This window comes from Hippopotamus amphibius, chromosome 12 (assembly GCF_030028045.1).
Source record: "Hippopotamus amphibius kiboko isolate mHipAmp2 chromosome 12, mHipAmp2.hap2, whole genome shotgun sequence".
NCBI classification, from domain to species: Eukaryota; Metazoa; Chordata; class Mammalia; order Artiodactyla; family Hippopotamidae; genus Hippopotamus; species Hippopotamus amphibius.
Window position 1 is genome coordinate 10,912,534 of NC_080197.1, and position 24,299 is coordinate 10,936,832.

The following is a 24,299-nucleotide window of genomic DNA, read 5'->3' on the forward strand; positions in this document are numbered from 1 at the left end:
CCAAACGTCAATGGTTCTGAACTGAGAAACCCTGCTCTCAACACTGCTCTCATTAGCTATTACCATCATCGAGCTTGTTTCCTGGCTTTTGCCGTCAGGAACTGCACAGCAGTGGTCAGCAGGGTCACATGCCTGTGGACACGTGTGTTTCTGTAGGATGTATCTCTGGGCACAGAGTTGCTACAGCAGCCCTGCTCTGCACTTTCATATACTGTAGCCTCCTGAATGCCCCCAAGAGGTCTTCTTCATCTTATCTCAGGCTCTAGACTAGGAGGTTGAAATGTGTCTGCACCCAGGGGAGCTGGGAGAAGGAGCAGGATGACCGCTGGCCACCAGTACAGTGATGACATGGCTGTGACTGCTGATACCAGCACCACCTGCACGGTATCTCCCCGGTGCTTCCTACCCCGTGGACACTCTGCTTAGCTCATTCCATCCACCTGAAAGCCCCTGAGGTAGGCACCGCCATCACCTCCATGTCAGAGATGAGGAAACAGGCTGCAAGGCAGAACAGGAGCCAGGTCAGCTGACCCCAAAGCCGGGATGCTCTCCCCAGACCTTGCTGCTCTGGCCTACGGGGCCTTAGCCTGACTGTACATCAGAATCACCTGCGGATTAAGAAACCCCAGGTCCCCATGTGCCCCCGCTGGCCCAGTCAGGTCAAGCCTGGTTTTGGAATCAAACAGATCTTAACTTGAATCTTGGCTCCTCCACTTTCTGGCTACGTGAGCTGGGGTCTGTGACTTTACCTCTCTGAGTCTCAGATTTGTCTTCTGAAAAAAGGTAGCGTTAGTTACTCCCTTAGAGGGAGGCCATGGGGATTCAGTGAAACGCCCTATATCACAGGCTGAGCATGGGGCTTGGTCCACAGTAAACACACATTGTGTTGGTTTTTATTTTTATTTTTGGACTAGGGCTTAGGCACCTGTATGGGGTGTGTGTGTGTATGTGTGTGTGCGTGTGTGTGTTTAAGCTCTTGAATTAATTCTGTTGTGCCTAGTTATCTATCCGTTCATCCATCATCCGTGCAATCATCTATCCAATCATCCGTCCGTCCACCCACCCACCCACCCACCCAATCATCTATCCATTCATTTATTCAACACATTTATGTAACACAAACTGTGTGCCTGGCTGGGCTTTAGCCCCCGAGGACACAGAAGTGATCAAGATCAAAAGCCTCTCCTCATTGAACTAACAATATCAGTGTTGGGAGAACAGACTAGAAAATAAATGGGTAAATATGTTTGTAAAGTCATATGTGAAGAGCATGGGATGGAGATGCTCTTCCAGATGGAGTGAGAAGCTGATGTCTACTCTTTGCCCTCCCAGACGCCCTCTCTAACCTGCACTGTGTCTCAGAGGAGATCTGTGTGGAGAGCACCACCCTGGGGAGCCCACGCCTCCCCAAGGCAGACACAAGAAAACTCACTTTCTTCGCCTCTTTTGCAGCTTGGGTGCAGGTGTGACACCTGTGTTTGGGAAACAGCAAGGAGGCCTTGGAGGCGGATGCGGGAATTGAGGTTCAGACAGGGCAAGGGGCTTGTCTGAAACCAAGCAGGGGGGGCATGGAGGAGGCAGAATTTGAATCCAGGCATACTGGATTTCTCAACTTGAGCTTTTCACTGGTTTATGGCCATCACTGCAGGAGAGTTGCATTGTATTGAAATGAAGGAATGGAAAAGTTAAGAAGTTCAGCCAGTGTCACACACTGAGGCCAACCTCACTGTTTATCAGTTACATACTGTAATCCAGGTCTGGGCTCTGTACTTCATCAGCATGGGCTCGTAACAGCCCTACAAAGCAGGATGAGTACATCTGGGTTCAGAGAGGTCAAGAAACTTGCTTGAGGTCACACAGAGAAGGAATCCGGATACAAACCCTCTGTTCATCTCTTTGCTCTTTGGAGGCCACCCCACTTCCAACAAGAAGACCCACTGACGATGTAGCGCCGTATGTCTGACCCTCTGACCACACTCTGAGCACCTTCTCACATTTTTTCGCCTCCTAAATATCCCTCACATGAAAATGCTAGCTGACTCATTCTTTGACCTCATTTAGTTCTAAAATGGTGGCTTTGCGAGGTGGGGGGTGGAAAGCAATATTTTCCACATTCTCAGCCTGGACTGTAGCACTTATCTATCCAGGCTTCCATCTATTCATGTATCTATCTGCCATCAGTCCATCCACACACACTTCCATCCACCTGTCCTGTTCATGCTATCCAACCTTCCATTTCCATCCAACCTTCCATTTCCATCCAACCTTCCATTCATTTCTCTGTTGATCCATAAATTCAAACATCATTCATCTATCCATCCATCCATCCATATCCGTCCATTGATCCATCCATATTCATCCATCCATCCATCCATATCCATCCATCCATCCATCCATCCACCCATATCCATCCATCCACATCCATCCATATCCATCCATCCATATCCATCCATCCATCCATCCATCCATATCCATCCATATCCATCCATCCATTCATATCCATCCATATCTATCCATCCATCCATATCCATCCATTCATCCATCCATCCACCCATATCCATCCATATCCATCCATCCATCCATATCCATCCATCCATCCATCCATATCCATCCATATCCATCCATCCATCCATCCATAACCATCCATCCATCCATCTATCCATCCATCCATATCCATCCATCCATCCATCCATCTATCCATCTATCCAACATATACATACCAAGTATCTCCTTTGTGCCAAGCCCTATGCTAGACTCAGAGACACTAGAAACAAACAAGACTTAGTACTTGACCTCACAGAGCTCCCAGTATAATGGGAGAGACAGATATGATGGATGATATAGGAAGGACTCATTCATTCATTCTTCCTACATGTGTTCCATGCTGCCTCCTATCTGTCAAGCAGACCCTGGAGAACAAGGATAAAGCAATGGGGTCTTGGGCTCCCATCCTAGTGATAGATACAGAAGTAAATACGAACCAAGGCAGGAGGTGCTCATTCAATAATCATTTCATTCATTCAGCAGGGGTTCATTGATGCCTCCCATGTGCTGGACCTGGGCTCTGAGGACACCAAGATATAAAAGACTTGGCCTTAACCATCTGGACCACAGTCCAGTGAAAGAAACAGTCCAATAGAGATTCTCAGCAGGGTGTGATATGAGCTGCAATTAGGGTAAGAGCAGTGGTCCATGGAAACAAAGAAGGTCACCAAGGGAGCTTTCTGGAGGAGGTAGCGCCTGGTCTGAGCCTGAAGGATGAGGTGGGGTCTGCTCAGTTAGCCCCCCTCCCGGGGATTCCCACAGCTTTCTTTCCCTGCTTCCTGCAGGACAGGAAGGTCAGACTCAGGCCCCCCCAGGATCCCCCCCCCCTTCCACCCAGGCAGCCCTTTTGAGGCTAAGACTCAAACCCTGTCTCAGGACAAGGCCCTGGGCAGCTGGCCGGCCGAACCTTGGAGACTGTCCCACAGTGACCAAGGTCCACTGGTGACATTGAGGTTGTTTGTACAAATGTGCTCCATTTTCTAGGCAGTCTTCTTCGCAGAAAAAACAACAACAGCTCTGCTGGCATGACGCATGGTGGGGTGTGGAGGGGGTGGCTGAGAATGTCTACCATGCATGATGCCCTGGGGAATGGTGACACGGGTGCCAGGGGGAGGGGAGAGAGGGAAGGACAGAAGCAAGGCTGGAGATAGATGGTGGCTGGGGCCAGATCACTCAGAGCCTCACAGGCCTTAGGAAGGACTCAGGGTTTGATCTGAATGGTAACGGGGACAAATTGAGCTGGATTCAAATGGATTAAATTATAAGATTCAAAACCTCCAGGTAGCTAGTGAGTAAATCATTTGCATATTCATTCATTCCATCAAGATTTGAGCACCTACTCTGTTCCAGGCACTGTTCCAGGCACTGGAGAAATGGAGGTGAATATAACAAGCCCGGACTCTGCCTTCCTGGGGCCAGAGGGGACACAGACCCTAAATCAAATTATCACACGATTAAGCACAGGAATAAGCACCACCAGGGAAGGTTTCTCCAAGATGAAGCAAAAGCAGCTGGTTTAGTACTTTTTTTCACCAACATACATTGAGTACCTACTGTGTCAGACACTGTGCTGGATGCCAGGGTGCAGGATAAGCAAGACAGACCCTGTTTCTGCCCTCAAGGAGCTGACATTCCAGTGGAGGAGACACACCAATAAGTGGACAGCAACAGTTTAGTGAGGTAAATGCACCTGGGGTACGTGGAGGGAGCCAGGAGGGCTTCCTGGAGGAAGAAGGTGAGCAGGAATTAGGTAGAGATTGTGCGTGGGGTGGGGGAGGGGCAGGTGTGGTGTCTCTGGTGAACTGCTGGGCTCAGGAGGCTGTGGAGAGTGGTGGGAGAAGATGCAGTAGCCTTGGGAGAAGGTCAAGATCCAGTGAAAGGAGACCCAAGGCTATGGACACAGGAGGGCAGAGGGTATCTGCAGGACTCCTCTGTCTCTCCACCTCTGTCTCTCTGTCTCCTCTCTCTCTCTCATTCTGTCTTTTTCTCTCCATCTCTATCTCTGTCTCCTCCCCCCACTCCATGATCTGTCTCTGTCTTTGTCAGTAACTGACATTCTCTCAGATTCTCTCACTGTCTCTCTTGGCCTCTCAGCTTCTCTTTCTCTGACTCTCTCTTGTCTGCTCTGGTCACCTTCGCAAGATGTCAGTAAGAGACAAGGATACTGGGGGAAAAAAACCCTGGGAGGGTGGGCAGGAAGCGAGGTCAGGGGCACAAGGACAGCTGAGCACAGGGACGGGTGGTGACTGAATGTTCTGTTTTGGAAAGACAGCTCTGGTCAGGGGCGAAGGTGGCTGACCACGAAACTTGATAACCTGGCCAAACTCGGGTTCTAGCCAGCCCTCTGGCCAGCAGCCCCGTGACCCCATGGATGCCGCGCAGAATTTTCCCAGAGGGAGGGAGAGATGGGGAAAACGGCCCATGGGCAGTTTCTCCTCTGGCCAGCGGGAGTAACAGGAAGGGGTGGAAATAAGGGAGCAGTGAATTCTCAAGCGAGACTTCAGTGTGGTTTAGAAAGGGAAAGCCCTGCTTATCTCTACATCCTTTTCAAAGGTTTAACAATTTATTAGGCACTTATCGTGTGCCAGGCACTGTGCTAACCCTCTCATTGGAGCACTGCGGTCCAAGACCAAGGACTGTGGAGCCAGACTGTCTGAGTTTGAATCCGGGCTTTCCAAACTACTAGCTCCGTGACCTCGTGTAAGTTACTTAACCTCTTTCTTCGTGTGTAAAATGGGAAGAAAGCAGCACCTGTCTCATCCATCAGAAGTCAAGATTAATATTGGTTAATATATGCAAGGTGCTCGGAATAGTGCATGGCACATAATCAGCGTTTGAGAAAAGTCTGAGCTGCTGTGATTTCAGCCTCGCGACGGATGAAGTAAAGCTAAGGGGGCAGAGTAAGTCAGGTCCGAATCCCTGCTTCATTGCTTCCTAGCTCTGTGACCCTGGTTAAGTCTCATAACATAACGGTGTCCGTTTTCTTACCTGTTCCAATAAAGATGATCTTAGCGCTCACCTCACCAGGGGCTTGAAGGCTTCTCTGTACGTGTAAAGTGCATGGAAAGCATTCATTTCACAGGTAAAGAAAGTGTCCAAAACATTTCATTAATTTTTTTCCCTATATGTCCAGCAGGTCTCACACCTCCAGAATATCTACAGTGTGCTGGGTCCTGTGCTCTTCCTGTCCTAAAAGACAGCGGTGGTCGGTTAGAGATGGAGCAAGGCACCTTGGCCCCCCAATGTTAGTCCTGATAAGAGCCTTCTGATGCAGGCATTATCAACCCATTTCACAGGGGGTGGAAACTGAGGTCTGGAGAGGTAAACAGGCTGCCCAAGGCAAAAGGTTTGTGAACACCTACTCCCCTGAGCTGCTTTTGATCTGAACCCTTGGGACAACCCCACCATTTCCTATGCTGTCAGAGCCATGTAGTGATGCTCCTGCCTTGGTATCCCCCAAGCCTGGCCCAGTGCTGGCCTCAGAAATGTTGGCTGTATCAGACAGAATCCACACGCCCAAAGAGCTGCACTGTTTCTGAATTACCTCTCCACATCCTCAGCCTGCTTCCTCATTCTCTGCCAACCAGCTGGAAGGGAACTCAACACGGCCACCACACCCCAGAACACTCCCTTCACTACCAGGGCAAGAAACAAGTGAGGCCCACAGGCCGTGCGGAGGAGGGGACAGAACAGGGTCCGGAGACCCAGAGCCTCAAGCTCTCACAGCTCGGCTATATGACTTTGCACATGGCACTTCCTCTCTCTGAGCCTCAGTTTCCTCATCTGTAGAATGGGCACAATCATCATAATATCCCCCTTTTCAGTTGATGTGCAGAATAGAGCATGGGTACAACACTAGGCATGGGGCAGATGCTCAGAAAATGACAACTGTCCCTGCTATGTGGGAGGGGCAGCTGAAGCCCTCTCCCCCCATGCCAGTCCTTCAAGCCCAGTTTGGCTCTTCATGGTCAGTGGTGAGCTCCTCATCAGACAGTACAGTGGTTAAGAGCATGAGCTCTGGGCTCAGCTGCCTGGGGTCAAATCCTGCCTCTGCCACTTGTCAGCTGTGTGATCCCAGACTTAAGTGACAACCTCTCTGGGCCTTAGTTTCCCCATCTGTGATGTAGATGCAATAATAGTCCCCACCTCTTTGAATTGTTGTGATGATCAAATGAATCCACAAATGTAAAGCCTAGGATCCTGCCAGGCACATGATGAGGTCTCACAGAAGTGTTTGTTGCTGTTCAGGGCTCGAGGGGCAGAGGGGACCTGGTGGCTTCTGCACAATTTACAAGGAGCTCAGGGCCAGGGATGGAATGGCGGAGCTGGGGAAGAATCCTAATCGGAACTGGAGGGGATTTCAGGAAGCAAGGCCACTGTACCGGGGGAGGGGTTTGCACAGGCCCCACGTGGTCCGGGAAGAGCTGCTCCACATCTCAGGAAGCAAGGCCACCGTACCGGGGGAGGGGTTTGCACAGGCCCCACGTGGTCCGGGAAGAGCTGCTCCACCTCTGTCCCCCCCTGCAACCCAGCACAGTGCTTGGGCGTCTCCGTAAGGGGGAAGCTCCATCCTTCCGGTCACTCAGCCCAAAACCTTGGAGTCACCCCTGATTTCTTGATTTCTGCCACATCCAGTCCAGCAGTGAGTCCTCTCCACTTTAGAACAGATCTAGAATGTGACACCATGGACGTCCCCCCAAGTCCCCACCTGCGATGTCCACCCCTGGGCCTGGTCATCACCATCTTTTGCCTGGACCTTTGCAGACACCTCCTCTCTGGTTGTCATCCTTCCTCCCTCTCCCTGGGGCTCTGACAGTCCCTTCTCCACATACAGTCAGGAGGATTCTTTCAGAACCTAGGTCAGACCAAGCTGACCTGCTCAGGACCCTCCATGGCTCCCATCTACCCCAGAGAGAAGCCCAAGTCCTTCCTACAATGTGCAACACTCTGCCCCATCGGCCCCCTCTCTCTGTCCTCACCGCCTCCCACGCTGCCCCTGCCACACAGGCTTCCTCGTCATCCTCACACCTGCCAGCACGATCCAGCCTCGGGGCCTTTGCACTTGCTGTTTCCTCTGCCGGGAATGCTCTTCCTCCAGGTATCCCCATTGCCCAATCCCTCATCTCTTTCAAGTCTGTCCTCAAATATTTGCTCAGCGAGGCCTCCCCCAGCCCTGTTCCCGCATTTAGAGCTGTTCCTCTCTGAGGTGCTCCATCCCTCTTCCCTGGTTTATTTTTCTCCTTAGCACTTATTGCTAAGGAGACTCATCTGAAATACAATATATTTAATTTACCTACTAATGTGTATCCCCCTGTCCGCCCCTAACTCCAAAACGTCAACAGGAGGAGCAGGTTTGCCTGCTGAAGCCCAGACACTGTTCCAGGGACTCGAGACCCAGCAGAACGAAACACTGAGCCCCTAACTGCTTGACGCTTCAGCCTCAGGGGTCTGAAGGCCAGCGCTGCCACGAAGCGAGCAGGAAACTTTGAACCAGTGAGCGCATGGCTCCCTGGCCTCAGTTTCCCCATCTGTGAATGGGACGACAATCCCTCCCTCCCAAGGCCATTGTGAGGCTCAGCGAGCAAATGTCTCAGAAGCGCCGCGCACCCAATGGGCCCTCAATCAGAGCTTGGTCCTCCCCTCTCCAGCCCCCGAGCTGGCTGTCCCCCAGGGGACTGTGCTGGGAGCGTTATTTTTAACCGTGGCTCCGGCGGGCTGGGCAGTGGCTCTGAAGGCTGCGGGGAGACCACAGGGCGAGCAACATCCCGGCTCTCTCGACGCCAGGAGACCGCGGCGTGGAAACATCAGAGGAGGACGCCCTGTGTTCACGCTCTGTCCGGTAACCCTTTATGCGAAATTATGTCATGTCACCCGACGCTGTTTATAAACTTAGTGCTGACCTTTCACAAGCAGGGTGCTGGGGGAAGGGGCTACACCCCAGTCTCCCCGCTGCTCCACCTCCCCCAGGAGCTGTTAGTGGCCCCTCCTGTTAGCCCACATTTACACCGAGCAAAGCTGGGGGGCTGGCCTCTGGCCAGACTGTGCCCGTTTGTTTCAACACCTCCGAGTGCTCGCAGCTGACCAGCCCTGGGTATTTTTAAACCTTGGCCTGGGCCCACCTCTTTGTCACATTCCGGTCGGGGCTTGGACGGAGTGCATGCCCCAGTTAGGGGAGCTGAGGGTTTGGGATTCGTTTGACAACAAACATTTAACCAAATTCCAGGACTTAGACACCTACTGTGTGCCAGGCCCTGGAGCAGGAATGGAAACCCCAGGGGGTCTAACTCACAGAGCCTGTCCTCAAAGTGGCCTCAGCCTGGAGGGGACACTGTGACAAGTGCTAGCATGCAGGCTAAGACGGCAATTACAACTTGAGGATCTACAGGGCCAGCAGCTTGTGTAAATGAATGAAGTGGGCCTAGTGTGAGGCGACAGGGAGCGGTGGGGACTGCGGTGCACTGCCAAGCTCATGCCCTGTCTGAAGGGGGCAGCCGCTCCTCAAGCTCTGACCTCTGTCATCAGGAGGGAATGAGGCCCCATGTGCCCAGAGCTTCTGAATTTCCAAGAGAAGCTGCAGATCCAGGTTTATGTGGAATTTCATGCAAAAATCTCATGACTTTTAAATGTTGGCAACAAATTAAAAAAAAAAATGTTAAAAACATTCCAAGAGCCAAATGCAACCCATTTGTAGGCTGGACTCCGCCCACAGAGTCAAGTTGATCAGGGCAAACAGATTGTGCTTTCTGCTGCAAACGGATGCATTATAAAATGTTCACCAAATACGGGCTGAGCACCTACTATGGGCTCCTTCTACTGTTCTAGACCCCAGGGAAAGAGCTGGAAAGAAGATGAACAATGTTCCTGTCCTCATGTTGCTTATACCCAGTGAGCTGGAGCTGGCTTGTACTGGCTGGCGAATTCTACAGAGCCATCATTAAAAATTAAATTTTTTGAACTTACAATTAAATAAATTATGATACAAATAAAGGTAACAACTTCTCAAAACTCATCACTTTCTCACTAATGTACTGTTTGCTATGTTCTTGAGGTTATTGATATCTATTGTATGAGATTGCATCATACATCATATTTCATGGTGGCAATAGTATCTGATGGCATGACACTGAATACATCTCCTCAGCTCCCCGTTCAGTGAAGTCAGGCTGGGAACTTAAAGTCGGCCATGGCGGGAGTGTTTACGCCACAGAAATTGGCAAATGTAAACATCAGAGCTCCCCCCTTGCCAAGAGCCTATCCAACATTTAGCAGCAAACTAGATTAAAACAAATATACTGATAATATGTAATATGTCAGATAGCAGCAACCACAGTGAAGGAAAATAGAGTAGGTTGAAAGACGGGTGGTGATATAGGGAGCATTTTATGTGGGCAGGTCATGGAAGTCTTCTCTGAGGAGATGATATTTGAGCAGAGACCTGAATGAAGTGACAGAATGAACCAGACAGATATCTGGCAGAAGAAGGTTCAGGCAAAGGGAACAGCAAGTTTCTGCCTAGGGACAGGAACAAGCTCTCTAGTTCAGGGACAGGGAGGAGGCAAGTGTGGTGGGGGCAGAGTGAAGGAGGGAAGAGGGGTAGGGATGAGGTTGGGGAGGTGGACAAAGGTCAGATCATACAAGGTCTTATAGGCCACTGTGGGGAGGGGGATTTTTATTCTAAGAGGGAAGGGGAGTTTTAGAAAGTTTTGAGCTGGGGCATGACCTGACTTAATTTATCTTTTAAAAAGGTACCTCCTACTGTGATGGAGCAAAGCTGGAAGCCAGGAGACTAGGGAGGAGACAACTGTCACAGTCCAAGTGGGTGAGTATGGTGGCCTCCTGTGCCATGGTGGTGGCTACAAAGGTGGCACAAGAATATGGATTCAGGGTGTATTTGGCAGTTGAGTTCACAGGACTTCTGCTGGATGGGATGTGTGGGGTGATGCAACAGGGAATCAAATATGGCTCCTAGGTTTTGTCCTGAGCATCTTGGGGAGGGGAGGCACCATTTACTGAAAGGAGAAGACCAGAGGGAAGGGCTGGGGTTTTAGGGGGGGGAGATGGGAGGTCCTGAGGTTCTCTGTGACCGTTGAGGGGGTCTGTGTGACACCCATGTGGAGGTGTCCACTCGCCAGCTGGAGTACAAGGTAGTTTTGGAAGCAGTGTCTCTCTGTTGCTATGGCAACCCCCAGCCAGGGGGACAATAATGCTGGGGGATTGGGAGGGGGGGTTCTGGGAAGGCCTCACGGTGAAGGAGTTGTGAGGATAAGGAGAAGCACCTGGTGGGTGGAGACAGGAGGAACTGCACCCCAGGGGGAGGGCAGAGCAGGGGCAAAGGCCTGGGAGCAGGAAAGCAGAGCCTTTGTGGAAGATGGGGTGGGAGGGGGCCCAGGAGTGGGAGAGAAGGCTAGAAAGGCAGAAGGGCAGGTCTCTCAAAGGCTGCTTCTCTCAGCCGAAGGAGGCGCAAGGGGAAGCATGTAAGCAGGTTCAGGTCACAAAGAGCACCCTTAAGAAGGAAACACTGCACCCACTCTGGCCTGAGGTTGTGCAGGCAGAGGAGCTCCTGCCCTCCCCTCCCCACCAGCCCCCCCCAGCACCCTGCCCCCAGCAGACACAGCAAAATGCCCCTCTTAGTCAGCCTGGAACATTTGCTAACCAGCCAGTTTCTTGGAGATTTTTTTTGCCGACAATCCAAGAAAACAAAATAACCCTGAGGGGAGGGAGGAAGGTCGAGGGAATATTCTGGAAACTTTGGTTTCTGGATTCCCATCAGGTGGAAGATCCAGGAGGTCTCTTCCCTGGACTGAGGGATGACTGAGGTGAACATGGCACGGCAGGGACTTGGGTGTTTACAGGAACTTTTGTAACCAACCTCAGGTATAGGCGTGGGGGACATGGGGGTCTGGGTTCAAAGGTGGGCTTTTCTGCCACATATTTGCAGTGTGATCTTGGGCAGGTCTTATCTTTCTGAGCCTCAATTTCCTCATCTGTACAAAGGGATAACAGTGGCACCAGTAATACTGTCACCGGCCCCCTGGAATTTGTAGGGGATGAAATGAGATAAAACAGATCAATAATTTCGCCCAGTGCCTAGCTCATGCCAAACTCCCAGTAAATGTCAGCTGTCAATCATTATTTGCAAAGTTATTAACTATTGAGCACTTTCTGTATGCCAGGCTTTGAGCCATATGCACTATCTCATTTAAGCTTCCTTCCCTCCCTGTGAGTGAGGGGTATTATTGACTCCATTTTACAGACAGGGAAACTGAGCCTCTGAGAGTTGACCTGGCTTTCCCAAGGTAAGTTGTCATAGGGAACACAGCTGGGATTTGAACTTACATCTGATCTTATAACCCATTCCTGTTTTCATTCTGGGTTCTGTCTCCTGTGAATCGAATCAGGCTCCAGAATTCTGGTAAACAATAATCCACGTGACCCTCAGTATCTCCCCACTCCAGCAGGGACCCCTGCCTTTCCTGGAGCCAGCCAGCTCAGGCTGCACCCTGGGCCTGGGGTGTGGACAGGACACGGATGACAGCTGCCCCGTGGCAGCGCAGGGCGTGGAACAGCAGAGCCATCCTAGGCCAGCCTGCGGCCTTCCTCTCGAATCAGGAGTCCAGCTGGGCACCCGTGTCCCATCAATAAACGAGCCCCAAAATAGCTCGCTGGGCCCAGCCAGGGCAAGAGGACCAGGACGTCCTGTTCCCACTGGCTCTGGCCAGAGAGTGACTGTGTACTTGGCCTTCCCCTTTGGAGGCTGCTGGAAGGGAGGGCAGAGCTCATCCTGCCTGTGGACTGATGGGAATGAGCAGCCCCTGGGCACCAACACCCCCAACCTGGGACACTGGGATGCTTCCCAAATGCACCGCTGGTGGAATAGGGCCAATGGCTTTTATCTTAGTAAACAGTCTCCCAGGGAGGTTAAGAAATTGGAGTCTGACTGGTGGGGGTTCAAATTCTGACTTAGCCATTTCCTAGCTGTGTGACTTAGGGCAAGCGACCTCTGCTCTCTGAGCCTTGGTTTCGTCACCTGGAAAATGGGGATAAACATTTCAGAGGATGGTTGCTGCTGCTTCAGCGCGTTTGTGTATACACAGAGTGGGTTGTAGGCTTGGCACGTTTATTTATTATCGGCTCCTCTCCCTACCTCGCCCCTGGAATGCGAGCTCCACCAGGCAGGAATCTTTATGGTTTACTGATGAACTCCAAAGCATTCACAGCTATTTGTTGAATAAATGGATAAGTGAATGAATGAATGGAAATGCCAGGCACATAGCAAGTGCTCAAAGATGCTTAGCAATTCTCACTGTCTTAATGTGCCTTCGAAAAAGAGAAACTCAAGGATCACATGTGACTCACCATGAGGACTGGTCAAGATGTGGAGAAAGTTAAAGTGAGTCAAGGGGAAGAAAGACAGATGTCACACACAAAAGGGCCGGAGAGAACTGGAGGGGACAAAGCCGGGCAGGTGGGCTGAGACTGCCGAAAGCTGGGAAACATGGGGACAGTGGCCACTGGTCTGGAGTTCTGAGTCTGGGAGTCTGGGATGGTAGGAGCACCTGCCTCTTGGCGTGACCTCCTCCTGGGTCACCTCCATGCACGTGAATGTGGGGGTTCCAGGGCTTCTACATCTGAGGAGCTGGACGCAAGGGAAGAAGTGAGTAGCTGGGCGGCTCGTTCTCCTAATAATACAGCAACAATACCGATTCGGGCTCCTGCAGCCTGCCCCATGCCAGGCTTCACATGCATGAATGCACTGAATCCTCGGGACAGCCCTAGGAGATGGGTACTACTATCATTACTCCCATTTTACAGATGAGGACACTGAGGCCCAGAGAGGGGGTGTGGGCCACCCAAGGTCACAAGGACAGTGAGTGGTCAAGCCCCTCCCTGCAGCACTCTGGCCACATGCAACCTCGAAGAGTCCCCCGAGCACATGGGCTCCTCTTTCCGGGGGCCTTCCTGAGCTGTCCCTCACTTGGAGCACTCTGCCCGGTTGTTCTGCTGGGCCAGTGTCACACTTCCTCGGGCCCCTCCTTGGGGGGACCTCCCCTGATCTCCCCGCACCCCCAGCTCCTGCTGTCTCTTGCTGAGCTGTGACAGTTACATATTCATCCGTCCTCAGGATCTCAGGGGCAGCCGAGGGCTCTGCATTTTCTCTGGGACACGGTACCCAGCACAGAGTGGCCACTGCTGGAAACTGTGGCACAAACACATCCTTGGGTACAGCTGTGTACCAGGAGCTGTGTCCCTCAGAGCCTTGAGTCCAGGTTAGTACCTGGGACAGGTGGTGGGTGGAGGGGACGCCAAGACTGCTGAGTCTCAAGCCACACTCTGGGGCCTTTAGCGCTACTGCCTGGTCTGTTCACATACAGAAGCAGCCCTGTTCAGTGGTCAACGCCCCAGCCCCAGGGCCCAACAGTGTGCATGCAAATTCTGGCATAGCTACCACCCTTCCAAGGCACCCTGGGCCAGTGATTTAACCCCTTTGGCCTCAATTTCCCCACCTGAAACATGGGGAAAATGACGGGGTCGTCGTGAGCATTCAATGAATTGAATATATGGTTAATGCTTAAAGTCGTGCCTGCCACATGCCAAATGCTGGACGAGTGTGAGCAGTATTACCATCGCTAGGCAAGGTGGATTATGCCACACCACAACTAAGAAGTTTGGACGTAATCCTTGAGGGCTGGGTAGCAGGGGTAGATTTTTAAACCTGCTCTGAGCTGGTTTCGATGACACTGAGAGAGATGTGAGGGTGATGCTAGAAGATCTGGCATCCGGAGCTGCCGGGCTGTGCTCTGTGCTTCAGTACGTTGTTGACTGAGGTCTCACAAACACACCAGAGGGAGCGCCCTTGCTACCCCTTTTCAGGTGGGGAAACTCTGACTCAGCAATAGTCAGTCACCTGCCCGAGGGCACACGGCCAATTAAGTAGCCAAACCAGGATTCAACCCAGTTTTAAGTTTCCCGCTGCTACTATAACAAATGATGTCAAATTTAGTGGCTTAAAACAACATAAATTTGTTATCTTATGGTTCTGGAGGTCAGAAGTCCAAAATAGGTCTCCCAAGGCTAAAATCAAACACAGGCTTGAGGTTCCAGTTCTTGCCTTTGCCAGCTTCTAGATGCCACCCACACTCCTGGCTCACATCACTCCAACCTCTGCTTCCATCAATACCTCCCCTTCTCTGACTCCGACCCTCCCGCCGCCCTCTTACAAGGACGCTTGCAATTACGTTGACCCTTCTGGATAATCCAGGTTCATCTTCCCACCTGGAGATTCTTTATTACATCTACCAAGTCCCTTTTGTCATGCGATGTGACATAATCACAGGTCCCAGGGATTAGGACGTGGGCATCTTTGGGGGAGACATCATTCTACCTGCCACAAACCCAGGATCCAGGCCCAGCCTCTTTGGCTTCCCCTGCGAGCACCCCAGACTGCAGGACCAAGAACGAGAGGATGCCCAGCGTGGTGGCAGGGAGTGTGCGGAGCCCAAGTCTCTGTGGCAAGTCTGGGGTCTTTGTGCAAGGCGGCCCCAGGGAGGGAGGGCAGGCCCAGAGATGAGTGAGGTGGGCTGGGCTTGGACACAGGGACCAGAGAGGCCCAGAACACTACCCCAGCTGACCAGAGAAGAAGTGGGCCTATGTGGCCCACGTTGCCAATTTTCCAAAGGAAGCTGGAAATCCTAGTTTTTATGTGAAATCTTCAGTTTTTAAATGTCAGCAAATAGCTCAAACTTATGAGAAAAAAAAACCCCTACAACACACACATGCACACACCCACACTGTGTGTAAGGTCACACAGAACACATCTGAGGTCAGATAAGGCCCACGGGCTGTGAGATCCTGACGGCCGGCCTGCCTGGGAGAGAGGGTAGTGGGTGCCGCGCCGTCCTTGGAGGAGCCTGAAGGGCTTCCCCCGGCTTTGCCATGTGGGGAAGACTGGACGGGGAGCACCATGTATTCTATCCTCAAAATCTAGAGATTGATGTTATTAGGGCCCCCATTTTACAGGTGGAGAAACTGAGGCCAGGACACACAGGTCACTTAGCTAGCAAGGGGCTGTGGTGGGAAGGAACCCCTGACCCCAGAGACTATTCTCTCAGCCCCCCTGCCTTAACCTTTAGCTACTTATCAGTCCCTAGGGAAGCTTAAAGCCATCAGCCAGGGCATCCTTGGAGCTAACGTGGAGGAAATGTCCTCCCTTTGTGCTACACTCTGTCCGGAATTACCTCTTCCCAACTTCAAACAGGCTCCAGTTCCTGACCTTGTTGACTGCATGGCCCCTGGGCGCCTTGAGAGATTTCAAACAACTGATACTCTTTTATCTTTCTGGACTCGAGGTCTGGGCATTTTTCCATTTCTTCGCCTGAGGCTGTCCTGGGACTCCCTAAGCCATTTTACCATGTGTCCAGTTATTGGACCTACTATGTGCCAGGCACTTGATAGGCATGACCTCATTTAACCCTTAACAATTTAACCCTTAACAAGGCAGGTGCCAGGGCTGATGAGGACACCGAGGCTAGATGGGGTGTAGTCACTTGCCCAAAGTCACACAACCATGAACGGAATGGCTTCAAAACTGCCCTGTGAAGCCCTGTGCCACGTGGCTGCTCTCCACCAACTGCTGGGTGGGGAGACTTTTCTGCCCTTCACCAGAAACTTCACACTCCCTCGGCCCAGTTCATTCTCAATGCCTGAGAGCTTCATTTCTCATTCGTCCCCAAAGGGAGGGCTCCTGCCTGGGATCAGGGGCTGGGTTGCTAATGTGTTCCGAGGCCCCCTTCCCAGCCCCTGTCTCAACTCTTGTGTGGGGTTCCCCAGTGGGGAAGTCTTCCCATCTTTCTCCCCCTTGAGTCTCCATTGCTGGGAAAAGCAAGAAGGGAATGAAAGGTGGACGCTGAGGGCAGGATGCAGGGACAGGCTTTAGGGTCCCAGATGCCAAACACCCAGGGAAAGTCCAGTCAGAAGGGTGGAGCTGCCCAAACCAAATTTGGCTGGTTCTTATCAGCTGCAGAGCTCTTCGGACAGGCAGTGTGGAATCAAAGGAGGCTATTTGTTTACTTTTTTCCCTCCTTTTTGGCAAAAGGAGATCAAAGAAAATCTGCTCTGCCCAGCCCCTCCCTCCTTTCTTCCTCTTTTCCTGGTCTCTTTTAGAAGCCCGAGAACTGAAAACCCTAAATTTGAGAGGGAGGGTTTGTTATCACCACCTCATTATCCCTGGCGTGACTCTGCACTGAGCCCTAGGTCGAGCACTTTACGGGAACAATGGCAAGGATTCCTGTAAATGATGAGTAACAGCTCATATGATTCCCCCGGCAAAGGAGGAAACCGAGGCACTGAGAGGGAAAGTCACTCTTCGGAGGTCACTCAAGATTCTGACTCCCTGGTCCAGGCTCTCAAGCCACATCCCTCCTCCAAATCTGTATCTCCAACAAGAAAAATGCCATGAGTATACAGGGGGCTAACAGCAGAAATCCAGCCTCAAAGGCTCCCTGAGTCTCTCTGCTGTGCCTAGCCGTGATTTCAGGGGCTACAAACTCCTGGGACTTTAGTGTGCAGGCAAGACACACAGATGATTGAAGGCAGCTGGGTGGGAGGCAGCAGGGAGTGGTGGGGACTGCGGTGAACTGGAAAGCCCCGGAATTTCAACTCAGCACCAGCCCACGGCTGCCTTAGAAAAATAAGGGCCCAGTATTGCCAGGGTTTTCAGGCAAGTCAGAATTCCAGATGTTTTATGTGAAATTTCTGTATTTTTAAAAATATGATAGAAGATGAGAGTCTATTTTTATTTTAGTGATAAATAGAATAAATTGATAGTACACTACGCTGGCATCCTGTACTCAATATTCTGTTTTCCCAGTGAGTTGAAATACCACCTTTGTCTCCCACCATTCTTCTATTTCATACGTTTCCTTATAAACTCCAAGATGATTTTATCCAATTAAAAAAATCCTGTGGGTCACTACTTAAAATTATATTAAGTTTATATATGTTGGCAGACTTGTCATTTGAAGGATGTGAAGTCTTCCCGCCTATTTATTCTCATCTTATTTCTTGCCCTTTGGGAAGACATTTCAGTTTTCTTCCAAAGTCTCTTGATTTTTAAAGGATGGCGAAATTCCAAGGTGTTGGAACTGCGTGGGCTAAGTAACACTTCTCGTGGGCTGCGTCTGGCCCAGGGCCCCCTGTTGCCCCCTGAGATTCTGGGCGGCCTCACCCCGGAGGGGTGGGGGGTGGCTGAACACGCTGTCATTCAAAGATAACCCTGTCCCAGGCGGAGAGATCTCCGGGGCCAGGGAACTCGTGGCAGGCTGGGCTGGGAAACTCTGGGATGTTCACCACTTAACCCACCCTGTGGAAAGGCAGGGTACCCACTTCCTTCATGCTCAGCCAGATAAGGCTGCAGAGGCGACGCTTTCCTGCAGGGCTCCAGCCAGCTCATTTTTTACCAGCACTTAAAACATCAATTAAAAGTAATCCAGATGGTTTGTTTTTTAAAAAGAAAATTTTTTAAAAATAAGAAGAGGAAAACACAGTCAGTTGGTCAAGGAATATCTATTGAGGCCCCCTCACGCTGGGCACTGCTCAAGGGGCTGTGGGTAGGGGTCCAGCTTCATGGATCTTATGCTCTAGTGGGAAACACAGGCCATAAACTAAGAAACAGATGAAAAACTAAGGTACATTCCAGTGCTGCTCAGTGCATGAAGAGATGAAGTAAGGTGATGGGAGGCCAGAGGACCTCCACAGACAGGGGCTTGGGGAGAGTCTCTCAGCAGAGGTGACATTTTGCTAAGACCTGAGTGATGGAAAAGAGACAGCCGTGAGATCACTGCCCTGGCTATCCTGACCCCCAGAGAAACCACTGTGACATTTGGGTGTATATCCTGCCAAAGTTTTTTGCCTAATTTTATTTTTATATTTGTATGACTAAACTAAAAAAATAATTTTTATTTTACATGTTTACATTTTCCGAAAAACAAAAGTGGCCACATAGTGGGGGTACTGGGGGTTTTGTTTGTTTGTTTTTTCACATAGTGTTTTACAATCACCTTCTTTCCTACTCAAAGTCTCAGTTTCCCCAGCTGTAAACCAGAGTTGACGTTAGTAGCTACCCCACGTGAGGGTGAAACAGGTGGGTGTGAAGATTACCCAAGAAAATGGCCTATGGCACGTGACTGATCCAAAGATCAGCCATTATCGGTATTTTTTAAAAATCACGTTTCAGTAGCAGCCCTGAGAGGTGGATATTATGGTTCCCATGCTGCAGGAGAGATTTTAAGGCTGAGATGGGAGCCAGCTGGGGAGAGGGCAGGACGTCACTCCCCGGTCCCCAGCCTCTGCCCTGTGAAACCTCAACCAGATAGCGCCCCTTCCTCCCCAGAGAGGAAGTTAAGGCTGAAACCAGGGGCTTCTTTTTGGTTGTTTTTTTCCTCTCTGTGATGTTGTTCATTTTTGTGAACATCGCACTTATCTGATGTCACAGGTTTGGGGAACCCAAACCGCAAACACAAATACGCCGTGTTATTCTTTGAAGGATTGTGTGGCGAGATAAGAGAGCTTGGTGCTGGGGGGATACGGCATGCAAGGAGGCATGGCTTGTTTCTGCAGAATGAGGAGCGTCAGGGTTTGTTCTTGGGTACAGAGTTGTCAGCATCTTTGGTGGGAGCTTGGTTACTGGTCACTGTTGCCTGGGCCACACTGGGTGTGCTGTGAGACTTACCCTTCCCCAGTGCTGCCACAACAGGCAGGTGGCGGATGCAGGGGAAACCCAGAGGCATCACCTGCACCACAGCATCAGCATCTCTTGAGGATGCTGCTGAAAAGCCTGGTGGCCCAGTGGTTCCTGAGGCTAAAGCATGCTGGGCCCTTCCATCTTTTGGTAAATTCTGAGATAACCCGAAAATCCTGTTTGGTTTTCCTGTGCTTTTTGAGAATGTCACTCGAACACCTGAATTCCCTCTCTGACCTAAGTGTCATGAGGCCTGCAAAACCCTGCTTCCTGCTTCCACCCTGCAGACTCTTGTTCATATGCAATCAGTGGGATCCTGTGAAAACCCAAGTCAGGTCACATCCCTCCTTTGCTCAGAACCCTCCTGTGGCTCCCACTTCACTGAGGGTCAAAGCCAAGTCCTTACTGTGGCCTGCAAGGTTCTACCTGCCCGATCTTCCCCTCCCCTCCTCCACCCTCACTCCTTCATCTCTCCCACTCACTGCACTGGACTCCACCATGCCCCTTTGGGCCTCAGGGCCTTTGCACTTACTGCTCCTTTACTTCCTTCACTGCAATACATTCTTATCAGAGAGGCTGACCCTGATCCCACCAAAATGGTGTCTCTTTCCCAAAATACCTATCCTGTACCTGGCTTGATTTTCCTTCCTAGATCTTTGTCACTACCTGACATGTCAGATATTTATTCTTCTGTTTACTGTCAGTTGGACCTAAGTTCCCAGGGACTTTTGTGTTTCTCTAGTACCTAGAAACCTCCTGGCACCTTGAGTTAGCTCAGTCATTTCCTCTTTTGTGTGAGTAAACTCAAGAATCTTGGTGTCAACTACTTCAGACCAAGCGGTTTAGCTCAGGTCTTCAGGACAATGAGAATCATAAAGGATTTTAAAGTGGGGACTTCCATGATCGATTGGTTTGGGAATGACCACTGAAGCTTCTGAGAGAGGCTACATGCTCTACTTGTTGGGCACATATGTCGGGGGGTGGCGAGGGGGGGAGCGGGGAGCAGCACTGATGGATAGTGTTGTGTGGAATACAGACAACTTAATACCAGCACCTCCCTCCTCTCAGGGATTAAATCAGATGATATGTGTATGATGCTTAGTCCCATGCTTGGCACGTGGTAAGTGCTCAGCAAATGGTCATTATAAGTACCAGCCATAGCACAAAGGGTGGAGCATGGAGACAGGATTAGCTGACGTCCAGGGTCCTGGATTGAGTGGCTGCACCAATGGGTATGCACGAGACTGAGAATAAAGGAGGAAGTCTGGGGTATGGTTGAGGCCAAGGGTACCAGGGTCAGGGTGGGAAAAAGAGTTGAGGGTCTGTGAGATGTCTCAGTGAACATGTCCAGTTGGCTGAGGGTCTGTGAGATGTCTCAGTGAACATGTCCAGTTGGCAGGTGGACTCAGGTGAGAGACCAAGCCTGGAGTTACAGATTTGGGGATTATCAGTGCAAAGATGGTGACTGAAGACCCAAGGATGGCCCTAAGTCAGAGATCATGTGCAGAGAAGGAGTAGGGGTGAGGATGGAACCCTTAGGGATTCCCAGTGGCCCTCTTCTGCTCAGGGCTTTGTCCTGAGACCTGACTTAGCTCCTCAGGATGGGGAGGGGGCCTCCCCCTTGAGCACATGGACTGATACCCCCTCAAATAAAACAGGGTTCTCAGACAGGCAGAAGAGTTGACAATGGCTGTGGCTGGGCAACTGACACACTTCTATTGACTAGAAATTTTGTATCCATCCTCTTCTCTCCTCAACTCACCACCATGTTGTTAACATTCTCACTACATGTATTGGTCATCTATAGCTACAATAATGCTACATAACAAACCACCCCAAACCTTTTATTCTCTTGAATGTGGAGGGAGAGAAGGGAGAGAGACGAGAAAACCATAGATGAGGCTGAAAAAGAGAAGCCAATGAGGTAAGTAACCAGCAAATAGAGGTGATATCAGAGCCAAGGAATTCTTCACCATTCCCTGGATCCACACCTCTTGACATATGACCTGTGGTTCCTCCCACAGAAGAGGTGCAGCATATTTCCTCCCCCTTGACTTGAATTCAGCCACATGATTTGCTTTCACCAACAGAATGAGATGAAAGTGATAGTGTGTCAGTTGGATACTAGGCTTTAAGAGACTTTGCATGTTTCCACCTGGCTTTTATGTGTCTGTCATCACTGTAACCAGACACATCTGAAGAAGAGAGGTACATTAGGCAAAGCGAAGTCACACCAGCCGGGTCAGCCTAGGTCAGCTGACCTCCAGCTGAACAGTAGGCAGATGGAGGGGTCCAGCCAAGATCAGCAGAGCCACCAAGCCAAGCCCACACCAGATCAATTGAACTGTAGCAACTCCATATTCAAGAGAATAAAAGGTTTGGGGGTGTTTGTTATGCAGCAGTATCACAGCCGTAGATAACTGACACATGCTGTGAGAACAGAAGTACGATTGTGGTGAGTTGAGGAGAGAAGAGGAAGGGATTTTTAAAATTTTGGTTAATAGAGGTGTGGCACACATGGTCAACTGTTCAACCACAGCCACTGTCAGCTCTTCTTGTTGGCTGAGAGAACGCTCTTTTGTTTGAGGGGTCATCGGCCTATGTACTGAAGGAAGGGGGTTGTCCTCCCAACCTGAGGAAATAAATCCAGTCTCAGGACAGAAGCCCACACACTGCCAATGGTAGAGTAGAAAAAGAGAAAAAACATGTGTCCTGGATAATGTCTCTGAGTCTTTGTATTAACATCCCTTGAACAACTTGTGGCAGATATTCCTCGGTGCCTACCCAATACCCACCCTTCCTTTTATCCTTGTTTACAGAACCCTGATTTTATTGGGATGGCAGCAGGCTAGGTGAAAGCGCTCAGTCTCCTAAAGTCCCTGACAGCTAGGAATGGCCATGTGACCCAGGTATGAGCAATGAAAATTAAGCAAAATTTGCCAAGTGGGGCCCCTGGGAAAGCTTTTTGAAAAGGGACAAACATAGTGGGCATTCTACCCTCCCCTATCCTCTTCCTCCTGCCTGTAATGTGGATATGAGCTGGAGACAGAATGGCCATCTTAACACCATGACCAACCATGAGGACAAAAGCCACATGTTCAAGCTGGCCAAGCAAAAACCAGGAAAGAACCGGGCCCTTGGTGGCATCACTGAGTCATCCTATCAGCCTGAGATGCCTACCCTTGAATTTGTAACAGGAGACAATAGAAATTGGCCAGTGGTAAGGTTTTGTGTCACTTGCAGCTGAATGCACACCTAATAGATCCACCCCACTGCCACTGGATTTCTGAACGCATAAGAAAGTACATTTCCCTAATGATTAAGCCATTTTGGGTTGGGTTTTCTGTCCTTGCAGTTGAATGCATCCTAGTGAGTCCTGAATTTTGCAGTGAGTTGATTTCTGGTAAACTGAGATATGCCTGATCTTGGACCTGAGTGAAATGGGGGTGGGGGGCAGGGGTCACTTTCATCCTCCTAGAAAATCAGATGGTGAGAGATAGGCATTCTGATCTCCTGTGCATCCTTCTGCCAGGATCAAAAGGACTAAGGACTCAGAATTTACTTCTACTTTAGATACTTGTGAAGAGTTCTTATGAGTCTAGTTGTTTGTTTGGTTGGTTGGTTCTTTGCTTTTGAAGGAGAAAACTAAGGTTCAAGGAGGCAAATTTACCACCTAAGGAAGGCACTCAGCCAGAGCTAGGTCTGCCTGACCCTGGGATCGTCTTCTTTTTTTCTCCTTTCTAGGTCCCTGTCTTCTCATCGGTAGAGATTACTCAAGAACAAAGCTTTTAAAACATTTCATTTCAAAGTAGGCAAAACTCTTTTACAGCTGAACTCTAACTTGTTGTCCAACCTATAAAAAAGATAAAAGAGAAACTGCTCAGAATGAGGAGGGTGAGGAGGCCTGCAGCCTCCTCCCCAAGCCCCACAGCCCACTGGCACCTCACTGCAATCCCCGGTTAGCGGGAGGCTTTTAGGAAACGCCAGCCTAGATTATCCCAAGGCTTTTGGGAAAATCTCTGAGTCCAGGAGGTGAGTCTCTGATCTTTCAAACATTGCTAAAGTGTTTCGCAGAAGACAGGCATACACACAGCAAAACCAAAACCAAAAGCTCTCTAACAGTGCAAAAGGAACGGAAAATCACCTCCCTCTCATCTCTGACTTGCCATTCTTCCCCGAAAATACAGAGCCTTGTCTCCCAGAGAGATGGTCTGTGCATCTCCCAGTATATATATGTACACATATTGCCCCATCTTGCCTTGCACCACACACAGACACAGACACACACAGACACATAGACACACACAGACACAAAGACACACAGACACACACTGTAGCATCCTATAACCACTGTTCTGCATCTTGATTTTCTCGTTTAAGGTTACATCTTGGCAGCTTTTCCGAATCAGTACTCAGAGGTCTGCTTCATTCACTTCAGTGGCTACATGAAATACTATTTAATTTATTTGGCTAAAAAGGCCCTTATTCTGACTAAGAGGTAGAAACTACTATGTATAGAATAAATAAGATACAAGGATATATTGTATAGCCAGTGAATATAGCCAATATTCTATCATAATTTTAAATGGAGTATAATGTATAGAAATACTGAATCACTATGTTGGACACCTGAAACTAATATAATACTGTAAATCAACTACATTTTAACTTGAAAAAAAACAAGAAAAGAAAAAAGCAAAGAAAATGGGATACTAAAAGAAAAAAAAAGTTTCTTATTCTTGGATACTCAGGTTGCTTCCAGTCTTTTACTGTGTCAAAGAATCCTGCAATGAAGGTTTTTAGTTCCTTATATATGCATCTTGGTACACATGTGCTAATTTAGATTCTTGGTTTGTTTTCTCCCTCTCTATCTCTCTCTGTCTCTGTCTCTCTGCTTTTTTGCTTTATTTATTTATTTTTTTGCTTATTTGCATTTTTCAACTTTTATTCTATGAGCACGTCTCATCTGTGGAATAATTAAAAGGATATGTTTACAGGCGCAGGCCTCTAGCTTCAGCCA

The 24,299-nt window shown here is 49.9% G+C and overlaps 1 long non-coding RNA gene across 2 annotated transcripts in view; it reads left to right on the forward strand.

The window, feature by feature from the left end:
• The first annotated feature begins 8,276 nt into the window (after positions 1–8,276).
• The window catches only part of LOC130832483 (uncharacterized), a 30,789-nt gene continuing 14,766 nt past the window's right edge, over positions 8,277–24,299 (forward strand). For both annotated transcript variants that reach the window (XR_009048293.1, XR_009048292.1), the window contains exons 1-2: positions 8,277–8,383; positions 10,290–10,363. This is a non-coding gene — a long non-coding RNA (uncharacterized LOC130832483). The remainder of the gene's footprint in view (positions 8,384–10,289; positions 10,364–24,299) is intronic.